The sequence below is a fragment of the Kogia breviceps genome, chromosome 14 (genome assembly GCF_026419965.1).
Source record: "Kogia breviceps isolate mKogBre1 chromosome 14, mKogBre1 haplotype 1, whole genome shotgun sequence".
Lineage (NCBI taxonomy): Eukaryota > Metazoa > Chordata > Mammalia > Artiodactyla > Physeteridae > Kogia > Kogia breviceps.
This window is the reverse complement of record NC_081323.1, coordinates 44,112,087-44,123,071: the sequence shown is the minus strand read 5'-3', so window position 1 is coordinate 44,123,071 and position 10,985 is coordinate 44,112,087. Positions and strand designations below refer to the sequence as shown.

General features: G+C 40.7%; 1 pseudogene; it reads right to left on the bottom strand.

Annotated features, from left to right (window-relative positions):
* Positions 1-9,062: 9,062 nt before the first annotated feature.
* Positions 9,063-10,299, bottom strand: LOC131741572 (large ribosomal subunit protein eL39-like; annotated as a pseudogene).
* Positions 10,300-10,985: the final 686 nt, after the last annotated feature.

The window sequence follows — 10,985 nt, the reverse complement described above, 5'->3', positions numbered from 1 at the left end:
TTGCTGGTTATGGGGTAGATGTATGTTTTACTATATTAGAAACTTCCAGTCAGATTTCTAAAGTGATTGCACCATTTTACACTCCTGCGAGCAGTGTATGAGGGTTTCAGTTGCTGCATGTACCCTCTAATACTAGGTATTATCAATTTAAAAAATTTTAACCATTCTGGTATGTGTAAAAAGTTATCTTGAGGTAATTTTAACTTATGTTTTCTTGATGACAGTGATGAAAAGCATATTTTCATGTGCTTATTGGCCATTGTAATATATTCTTTTGGGAAATGTTCAAGACTTTTGCCCATTTAAAAAAATTATTTGTCTCATTACTAATTTCTGAGTTCTTCCACAAGATCAAGGAACGTTGTAAACATGCTAAGTGAAAGAAGCAAGTCACAAGTTTGATTCCATTTATACAAAATGTCCAAAATAGGCAAATCCATAAAGACAGAAGTAGATTAGTGGTAGCCTAGGGCTGGGGAGAATTGGAGAAAAATGGAGAATGGTTGCTAATGGGAGTGATGAAAATGATCAAAACTTAATTGTGCTCATGAATGCACACACTCTGTAAAATACACTCAATTTTAAATTGCACACTCAATAAAGGTTTTTTTTTTTTTTTAATATAAAATGACCAACAGTACGGGGGGACCTTCAAGATGGCAGAGGCGTAAGACGTGGAGAAGAGATCACCTTCCTCTCCAAAAATACATCTACTTGTGGAACAACTCCTACAGAACACCTACTGAACGCTGGCAGAAGACCTCAGACTTCCCCAAAGGCAAGAAAACCCTCACATACTTGGGTAGGGCAAAAGAAAAAAGAAAAAACAGAGACAAAAGAATAGGGACAGGACATGCACCTCTGGGAGGGAGCTGTGAAGAAGGAAAAGTTTCCACGCACTAGGAAGCACCTTCACTGGTGGAGACAGGGGGCTGGGCGGAGGGGCCGGGGCGGGGAAGCTTTGGAGCCACAGAGGAGAGCGCAGCAACAGGACTGCAGAGGGCACAGTGGAGAGATTCCCGCACAGAGGATAGGTGCTGACCAGCACTCACCAGCCTGAGAGGCTTCTCTGCTCACCCGCCGGGGTGGGTAGGGGCTGGGAGCTGAGGCTCAGGCTTTGGAGGTCGGATCCCAGGGAGAGAACTGGGGTTGGCTGCATGAACACAACCCAAAGGGAGCTAGAGCACCACAGCTAGCTGGGAGAGAGTCCGGGGAAAAGTCTGGAACTGCATAAGAAGCAAGAGACCATTCTTTCAGGGTGCACAAGGAGAGGGGATTCCTTCCCTGTCTGCCCACAGAAGGCAGAGCACTGCCTAAACAAGCTCCAGAGATGGGCATGAGCCACGGCTATCAGCTCAGACACCAGAGGAGGGCAAGAAATGCTAAGGTTACTGCTGCAGCCACCAAGAAGCCTGTGTGCAAGCAAAGGTCACTATCCACACCTCCCCTCCTGGGAACCTGTGCAACCCGCCACTGCCAGGGTCCCATGATCCAGGAACAACTTCCCCAGGAGAACTCACGGTGCGCCTCAGGCTGTTGCAATGTCATGCTAGCCTCTGCCACCACAGGCAAGCCCTGCATTTCGTACCCTTTCCTCTCCCTGGCCTGAGTGAGCCAAAGCCCCCTAATCAGTCGCTGCTTTAACCCTGTCCTGTCTGGGCTAGAACAGAAACCTGAGGGCAATCTACACACAAAAGTGGGGCCAAAACCAAAGCTAAACCCCAGGAGCTGTGCGAAAAAAGAAGAGAAAGGGAAATTTCTCCCAGCAGGCTCACAATCAACTTCAGGTACCCTGCATCTCTGGAATACCTGAATAGACAATGAATCAACCCTGCCTACCAGAAAGACAAGATCCAGCTTCACTCACCAGAACACAGGCACCAGTCTCCTCCACAAAGGAAGCCTACACAACCCACTGAGCCAACCTTACCCACTGGTGGCAGACACTAAAAACAACAGGAACTATGAACCTGCAGCCTGTGAAAAGTAAATCCCAAACACAGTAAGTTAAGCAAATTGAGAAGACACAAAAATATGCAGCCGATGAAGGAGCCAGGTAAAAACCCACCAGACCAAACAAATGAAGAGGAAATAGGCAGTCTACCTGAAAAAGAGTTCAGAGTAATGATAGTAAAGATGATCCAAAATCTCAGAAATAGAATGAAGAAAATACAAGAAATGTTTAACAAGGACCTAGAAGAACTAAAGAGCAAAGAAACAATGATGAACAACACAATAAATGAAATTTAAAATTCTCTAGAAGGAATCCATAGCAGAATAACTGAGGCAGAAGGATGGATAAGTGACCTGGAAGATAAAATAGTGGAAATAACTACCATAGAGCAGAATAAAGAAGAAAGAATGAAAAGAATTGAGGACAGTCTCAGAGACCTCTGGGACATTAAACACACCAACATTCAAATTATAGGGGTCCCAGAAGAAGAAGAGAAAAAGAAAGGGACTGAGAAAATATTTGAAGAGATTATAGTTGAAAGCTTCCCTAACATGGGAAAGGAAATAGTCAATCAATTCCAGGAAGTGCAGAGAGCCCCAAAGAGAATAAATCCAAGGAGAAACACCAAGACACATATTAATCAAACTATCAAGAATTAAATATAAAGAAAAAATATTAAAAGCAGCAAGGGAAAAGCAACAAATAACATACAAAGGAATCCCCATAAGGTTAATAGTGATCTTTCAGCAGAAACTCTGCAATCCAGAAGGGAGTGGCAGGACATATTTAAAGTGATGAAAAGGAATAACCTACAACCAAGATTACTCTACCCAGCAAGGATCTCATTCAGATTTGACAGAGAAATTAAAACCTTTACAGACAAGCAAAAGCTAAGAGAATTTAGCACCACCAAACCAGCTTTAGAACAAATGCTAAAGGAACTTCTCAAGGCAGGAAACACAAGAGAAGGAAAAGGCCTACAAAAACAAGCCCAAAACAATTTAAAAAATTGTAGTAGGAACATACATATCGATAATTACCTTAAATGTAAATGGATTAAATGCTCCAACGAAAAGACATAGACTGGCTGAATGGATACAAAAACAAGACCTGTATATATGCTGTTTACAAGAGACCCACTACAGACTGAAAGTGAGGGGATGGAAAAAGATATTCCATGCAAATGGAAATCAAAAGAAAGCTGGAGTAGCAATTCTCATATCAGACAAAATGACTTTAAAATAAAGATCATTACAAGAGACAAAGAAGGATGCTACATAATGATCAAGGGATCAATCCAAGAAGAAAATATAACAATTGTAAATATTTATGCACCCAACATAGAAGAACCTCAATACATAAGGCAAATGCTAACAGCCATAAAAGGGGAAATCGACAGTAACACAGTAATAGTAGGAGGGGACTTTCTTGGTGCTGCAGTGTTTAAGAATCAGCTTGCCAATGCAGGGGACACGGGTTCGAGTCCTGGTCTGGGAAGATTCCACATACCATGGAGCAACTAAGCCCATGTGCCACAACTACTGAACCTGTGCTCTAGAACCCGCGAGCCATAAATACTGAGCCCACGTGCCACACTATTGAAACCTGAATGCCTAGAACCCATGCTCCACAACAAAGAAAAGCCACAATGAGAAGCCCGTACACCTCAACAAAGAGTAGCCCCCGCTCGCGGCAACTAGAGAAAGCCCACATGCAGCAATGAAGACCTGATGCAGACAAAAATAAATAAATTAACAAATAATTTTTTAATTAAAAAATATAATAGTAGGGGACTTTAACACCCCACTTTCACGAATGGACAGATCATCCAAAGTGAAAATAAATAAGATAACACAAGCTTTAAATGGCACAATAGACCACATGGATTTAATTGATATTTATAGGACATTCCATCCAAAACAACAAAATACAATTTGTCTCAAGTGCTCATGGAACATTCTCAGGATAGATCATATCTTGGGACACAAGTCAAGCCTTGGTAAATTTAAGAAAATTGAAATCATATCAGTATCTTTTCCAACCACAACACTATGAGACCAGATATCAATTACAGGAAAAAAAACTGTAAAAAATACAAACACGTGGAGGGTCAACAATACACTACTAAATAACCAAGAGATCACTGAGGAAATCAAAGAGGAAATTTAAAAATACCTAGAAACAAATAACAATGAAAACACGAGGACCCAAAACCTATGGGATGCAAAAAAAGCACTTCTAAGAGGGAAGTTTACAGCAATAAAATCCTACCTCAAAAAAACAGAAAAATCTCAAAAAAACAACCTACCATTATACCTAAAGCAATTAGAGAAAGAAGAACAAAAAAAGCCCCAAAGTTAGCAGAAGGAAAGCAATCATAAAAATCAGATGAGAAAAAAAATGAAAAAGAAATGAAAGAAACAATAGCAAAGATCAATAAAACTAAAAGCTGGTTCTTAGAGAAGATAAACAAAATCTATAAACCACTAGCCAGACTCATCAAGAAAGAAAGAGAGAAGACTCAACTCAACAGTACTACAAAAGAAAAAGAAGTAACAACTGACCCTGCAGAAATGCAAAGAATCATGAGGGGTTACTACAAGCAACTATATGCCAATAAAATGGACAACCTGGAAGAAATGGACAAATTCTTAGAAAAGCACAACCTTCCGAGACTGAACTAGGAAGAAATAGAAAATATAATCAGACCAATCACAAGCACTGAAATTGAAACTGTGATTTAAAAATCTTCCAACAGGGACTTCCCTGGTAGTGCAGTGGTTAAGAATCTGCCTGCCAATGCAGGGGACACGGGTTTGATCCCTGGTCTGGGAGGATGCCATATGCCATGGAGCAACTAAGGCCATGTGTCACACAACTACTAAGCCTGTGCTCTAGGGCCAGCGAGCCACAACTACTGAGCCCACAAGCCACAACTGCTGAAGCCTGTGCACCTAGAGCCTGTGCTCTGCAACAAGTGAAGCCACCGCAATGAGAAGCCCATGCACTACAATGAAGAATAGCCCCCCTCACCACCGCAACTAGAGAAAGCTCATGAACAGCAAGAAGGCCCAATACAGCCAAAGAAAAAAGAAACAAAAAATTTCCAACAAACAAAAGCCCAGGACCAGATGGCTTCACAGGCGAATTCTATCAAAAATTTAGAGAAGAGCTAACACATACCTTTCTCAAACTCTTCCACAATATAGCAGAGAGAGGAACACTCCCAAACTCATTCTATGAGGCCACCATAGATACCAAAACCAGACAAAGATTCACAAAAAGAGTAAATTACAGACCAATATCACTGATGAACATAGATGCAAAAATCCTCAACAAAATACTAGCAAACAGAATCCAACAGCACATTAAGAGGATCATACACCATGATCAAGTGGGGTTTAGCCCAGGAATGCAAGGATTCTTCAATATATGCAAATCAATCAATGTGATACACTATATTAACAAATTCAAGGATAAAAAAATGTATGATCATCTCAATAGATGCAGAAAAAGCTTTCAACAAAATTCAACACCAATTTATGATAAAAACTCTCCAGAAAGTGGGCATAGAGGGAACTTACCTCAACATAATAAAGGCCATATATGACAAACCCACAGTCAACATTGTTCTCAATTGTGAAAAACTGAAACCATTTCCTCTAAAATCAAGAACAAGACAAGAATGACCACTCTCACTACTATTATTCAACATAGTTTTGGAAGTTTTAGCCACAGCAATCAGAGAAGAAAAAGAAATAAAATGAATCCAAATCAGAAAAGAAGAGGTAAAGCAGTCACTGTATGCAGATGACATGATACTATACATAGAGAATCCTAAGGATGCTACCAGAAAACTACTAGAGCTAATCAATGAATTTGGTAAAGTAGCAGGATAAAAAACTCATGCACAGAATCTCTTGCATTCCTATACACTAGTGATGAAAAATCTGAAAGAGAAATTGAAGGAACACTCACATTTACCATTGCAACAAAAAGAATAAAATACCTAGCAATAAACCTACCTAAGCAGACAAAAGACCTGTATGCAGAAAACTATAAGACAATGATGAAAGAAATTAAAGATGATACAAACAGATGGAGAGATATATCACATTCTTGGATTGGAAGAATCAACATTGTGAAAATAACTATACTACCCAAAGCAATCTACAGATTCAGTGCAATCCCTATCAAACTACCAATCGCATTTTTCACAGAACTAGAATGAAAAATAGCACAATTTGTATGGAAACACAAAAGACCCCGAATCTTGAGAACAAAAAATGGAGCTGGAAGAATCAGACTCCCTGACTTCAGACTATATGACAAAGCTACAGTAATCAAGACAGTATGATACTGGCACAAAAACAGAAATATAGATCAATGGAACAGGATAGAAAGCCCAGAGATAAACACACACACATATGGTCACCTTACATTAGATAAAGGAGGCAAGAATATTCAATGGAGAAAAGACAGCCTCTTCAATAAGTGGTGCTGGGAAAACTAGACAGCTACATGTAAAAGAATGAAATTAGAACAATTCCTGACACCATATACAAAAATAAACTCAAAATGCATTAAAGACCTAAATGTAAGGCCAGACACTATAAAACTCTTAGAGGAAAACATAGGAAGAACACTCTTTGACATAAATCACAGCAAGATCCTTTATGATCCACCTCCTAGAGAAATGGAAATAAAAACAAAAATAAACAAATGGGACCTAATGAAACTTAAAAGCTTTTGCAAAGCAAAGGAAACTACAAAGAAGATGAAAATACAACTCAGAATGGGAGAAAATATTTGCAAATGAATCAATGGACAAAGATTAATCTCCAAAATATATAAACAGCTCATACAGCTCAGTATTAAATAAACAAACAGGGACTTCCCTGATGGCCCAATGGTTAAGAATCCGCCTGCCAATGTAGGGGAAATGGGTTCTAGCCCTGTTCCAGGAAGATCCCACATGCCATGGAGCAACTAAGCAACTAAGACCGTGGGCCACAACCACTGAACCCGCGTGCCGCAACTACTGAAGCACATGCACCTAGAGCCCACGCTCCACAACAAGAGAAGCCACCACAATGAGAAGCCTGCAACCGCAATGAAGAGTAGCCCCTGCTTGCCATAACTAGAGAAAGCCTGCGTGCAGCACCAAAGACCCAAAGCAGACATAAATAAATAAATTTATTTATTTAAATAAATAAAATAAAAAATAAAAAATAGATAAACAACCCAATCCATAAATAGTCAGAATATCTAAATAGACATTTCTCCAAAGAAGTTATACAGATTGCCAACAAATACATGAAAGGATGCTCAACATCACTAATCATTAGAGAAATGCAAATCAAAACTACAATAAGGGGGCTTCCCTGGTGGCGCAGTGGTTGAGAGTCCACCTGCCAATGCAGGGGACACGGGTTCATGCCCCGGTCTGGGAAGATCCCACATGCTGCAAGTGGCTGGGCCCGTGAGCCATGGCTGCTGAGCCTGTGTGTCCGGAGCCTGTGCTCCGCAATGGGAGAGGCCACAACAGTGAGAGGCCCGCGTACCACAAAAAAAACCCAAACTAACTAAAATGAGGTATCACATCACACCAGTCAGAATGGCCGTCATCAAAAATCTACAAACAGGGCTTCCCTAGTGGCGCAGTGGTTGGGAGTCTGCCTGCCGATGCAAGGGACATGGGTTCGTGCCCCAGTCTGGGAAGATCCCACATGCTGCGGAGCAGCTGGGACCGTGAGCCATGGCCGCTGAGCCTGCGTGTCTGGAGCCTGTGCTCTGCAATGGGAGACGCCACAGCAGTGAGAGGCCCACATACTGCAAAAAAAAAAAAAAAAAAAAATTACAAAGAATAAATGCTGGAGAGGGTGTGGAGAAAAGGGAACCCTCTTGCACTGTTGGTGGGAATGTAAATTGATACAGCCATTATGGATAACAGTATGGAAGTTCCTTAAAAAACTAAAATTAGAACTACCATATGACCAGCAATCCCACTGCTGGGCATATACCCTGAGAAAACCATAATTCAAAAAGAGTCATGAACCACAATCTTCATTGCAGCACTATTTACCATAGACAGGACATGGAAGCAACCTAAATGTCCATTGGCAGATGAATGGATAAAGAAGATGTGGTACATATATACAATGGAATATTACTCAGGCATAAAAAGAAACAAAATTGAGTTATTTGTAGTGAGGTGGATGGACCTAGAGTCTGTCATACAGAGTGAAGTAAGTCAAAAAGTAAAAACAAATAGTGTATGCTAACACATATATATGTAATCTGAAAAATCAAAAAAAGGTACTGATGAACCTAATGGCAGGGCAGGAATAAAGACATAGATATAAAGACATAGATATAGAGAATGGACTTGAGGACATGGCAGGCAGGGTTAAGCTGGGACGAAGTGAGAGAGTAGCACTGACATATATACACTACCAAATGTAAAATAGATACCTAGTGGGAAGCAGCCGCAGAGTACAGGAAGGTCAGCTAGGTGCTTTGTGACCACCTAGAGGGGTGAGATAGGGAGGATGGGAGGGAGACACAAGAGGGAGGGGATATGGGGATATATGTATTCATATAGCTGATTCACTTTGTTACACAGCAGAAACTAACACAACATTGTAAAGCAATTATACTCCAATAAAGATGTTAAATAAATAAATAAAATGACCAACTGGTAACTTAAGATATGGAAATTTGTGCTTTGTGCCTATAGACAATTAGTAAGAGGTTTTAAATGGTAATAAATAGCATTTCATCATGGTTTTAAAAAAAGTTCTTCATATATTCTGGACACTGGTTATCTGAGTTTTTCACATACAGGTACATGTATTGCAAGAGCTGGCCTCAGGCAAAATTGTGAAACTGAAATTCACATTGACTTTTTTTTCTTCCAACAAAAGGTCTTACATATTTATTACCAAGCCAAAGCACTAGTGCAGAAACACTGACACAAAGAGAAAAATCATTTTCCCAATAAAATACATCCAGCTGTTCAGATAGTGATGTTTTCAGGGTGATATGGTAAGATGTAAGTGACTTTGATACAGCATAAATATGTTTGCCTCCTCATGTGTGGGGCTGCTTATAGACCCAGCTTGGTTCTGCTCGAATGTCTTCTCTCCGAATTTTACCTGTTCTATTATCAGTTTTCATTCTAATACATTGGGGAATGGGACAATACTGCTTCTGTTTCTTGGCCAGGAATCACTTGATCCTGAAAGTCTTGTTAGAAGACGGCGAGGAGCAAATTCAACCGCACATAAGATGGTGGAGAAGAGAAGAGAGTGCCACATTAATATTTATGTGTATCTACCAGGTACCAGGTGCTCCTTGCACCATATTTTTCTCACCCTCACACTGCAGGGAGGCATTATTTTCTCTATTTTCACTCTGAGATACCAGAGCCCAGAAAGGTTCAGTAACTTACTCAATGCTGCACAGTGTTTAAGGTGAAGAGCTAGGATTCAAAGAAATCTGTCTGAGTTCTGTCCCTTAAAGAAAGCACACTTAAACTGATGCCTCCCACTTCTCTTTCTCTTCATTTTAAAAAAAAAATAATTAATTAATTTATTTTTGGCTGTGTTGTGTCTTTGTTGCTGTGCACGGGCTTTCTTTAGTTGCGGTGAGTGAGGGCTACTCTTTGTTGCCGTGCGCAGGCTTCTCATTGCGTGCCTTCTCCTATTGCGGAGCACGGGCTCTAGGCACGTGAGCTTCAATAGTTGTGGCACATGGACTCAGTAGTTGTGGCTCACGGGCTCTAGAACACAGGCTCTGTAGTTGTGGCGCACAGGCTTAGTTGCTCCTCGACATGTGGGATCTTCCTGGACCAGGGCTCAAACCTGTGTCTCCTGCACTGGCAGGCGGATTCTTAACCACTGCACCACCAGAGAAGCCCTCTCTTCATTTTTAACACCCTCATCTCCTGTAACCCTCAGCTAGTTTGTCTTACTCCCCAACTTGCCAGTTACTTTCCTCTGGGGAGCCTTCTCCACTGCCCAGCTCACCAGCTCAGGTTATGGGGCCTTTCCAAATCACTTGTCACACCATTTCCCCATCTGTCCTCAAGACTGGACTCTGGGCTCTGTGAGGTAGAGGGACCACATCAGTCTTGTCCGTTCTTATACCCCAGTAGTAGATGCTCAGCACCTACTTGTTTAATGAATTAATATGAGTTTATTGGGAGAGTAAGGTAATGTCTCTCTTGTTAGGCACTGCAATAAGGGTGGCAGAGATGTTTTTGAGCAGGGAAGCCCAGCCAAGCATCAGGACTGGAAATCATACATTTGTACCTCTTTTCTTGACTCTACATCCTTGCCCATCGCTCCACGGGCACAGCCCATCTCAGTGCACCATCTTTGGCTTCTGGCTCACTACCTGCTGACTCCACCTCAGCAGCAGATAAATCTGGCCTTTCTGCTCACCTCTGCTAGAAAACCCAGAGGTGAGGTGCCTGCCCTCCTTGAGCCCACATCTGGGCACATTTGTAAATCCACAGTAGTTTGCACCTATGGGCACAGTTCCTTTTTAACCCCAAATTTTGTTTTTATTTTGTTTTTAATCCACAAATTTGTATTTTGAAAATTTCAAACCCTCAGGAAAAGTCGCAAGAAAGATATAATAAACTCTCATAAATCCTTCACCTAGATTCTCCAATTGTACCTACTGTCTCTCATTCTCTCTCATTTTTTCACCTGGCTGAAACATTTGGGAGTTACTGCAGACATCATGGCATTTCACCTCTAAACACTTCACCATAAATTTCCTATGAACAAAAACATTCTACACAACCACAATATCACTCTCAAGAAATTTAACATTGTTATTGTACTGATCTCTAATATTCAGTCTATTAAAATTTCCCTAATTGTCCCAATAATGTCCTTTGTATATATTTTTCTTTTTGATCTTAAATCCAATTAAGGATCCCATGTTGCATTTAGCTGTCATGCCTCTTTAATCTTTTAATTTGCAGGAGTTTCTTTGCTTTTATTAGTTAATTTGTTTG